The sequence below is a fragment of the Phytophthora infestans genome, genomic scaffold, assembly GCF_000142945.1.
Source record: "Phytophthora infestans T30-4 supercont1.8 genomic scaffold, whole genome shotgun sequence".
In the NCBI taxonomy this organism is placed as follows: Eukaryota; Oomycota; class Peronosporomycetes; order Peronosporales; family Peronosporaceae; genus Phytophthora; species Phytophthora infestans.
Window position 1 is genome coordinate 3,631,855 of NW_003303751.1, and position 969 is coordinate 3,632,823.

The following is a 969-nucleotide window of genomic DNA, read 5'->3' on the forward strand; positions in this document are numbered from 1 at the left end:
TAGGAGGCCTGAGCCGTCGGACCAGTCAGATTCCTCATCCTCATCGTCCTCCGAACTACCCAGTCCACACCCAGGGGGAATGACGCGTTTAGCTTTCCCCTTCCCGGGTCCAGTACGGGCCGGCGGAGGGTTGGTGGAAGCGGACTGAGGAACGATGGGCGTCGTTACCGAAGGACCAGCGGTGGATCCCGTCTTGGACGCCGATCCCGATTTTGATACTGCCGTAGATCCCGTTTTGGCCGTCGATCCGGACTTGGACACCGCTGATCCTGTTTTGGATGGGGCAACGGATCCAGCCTTGGACGCCGTAGACCCAGTCTTGGGTCCGGATCCAGATTTTGACGCAGCAGCGGTGGATCCCGTCTTGGACGTCGATCCCGGTTTGGACACCGTCGATCCCGTTTTGGACGTAGCAACGGGTCCAGTCTTGGACGCCGAGGTAGACTTGGATCTAGCGGTGGACCCAGACTTGGATCCGGCACCTGACTTCGAGGGAGAAACGGAAGTCTTGGGCGCGGGTGTAGATCCTGCCTTGGACAGAGAAGTGGATCCCGCTTGCGGAGCAGATTTAGAAACCGGATTCGTTTTGGGCTTGGCTTTCGGGGAAGCTCGGGCCTGCTTATGGGGACGGGAGGATCCGGTGCTAGGAGCGGGAGATGTACTACGCGGGCGTTTCGCAGTCGACGAATCCGCCCCACTTACCGACGGAAGAGGAGCAGAAACGCTAGCAGCCTGAGAGGGCCCCGACAAGGGAGGGAGTGGATCCGAGACGGCAGCTGTCACCAGCGCCAGTCGTCGACGTGCCAAATCGCGCTCCGACAGGCCGCGATCGCGCTCCAGGATCAGCTGTTGCTGCTGAGTTTGGGCTGCGGAAAGTTGATCCTGGAGTTTCGCGGTGGTCGCATCTGCTTTCTTCAATTTGTCAACTGGATTGACAATAACAAGTGAATATGGAGTTACTAGCAAGAA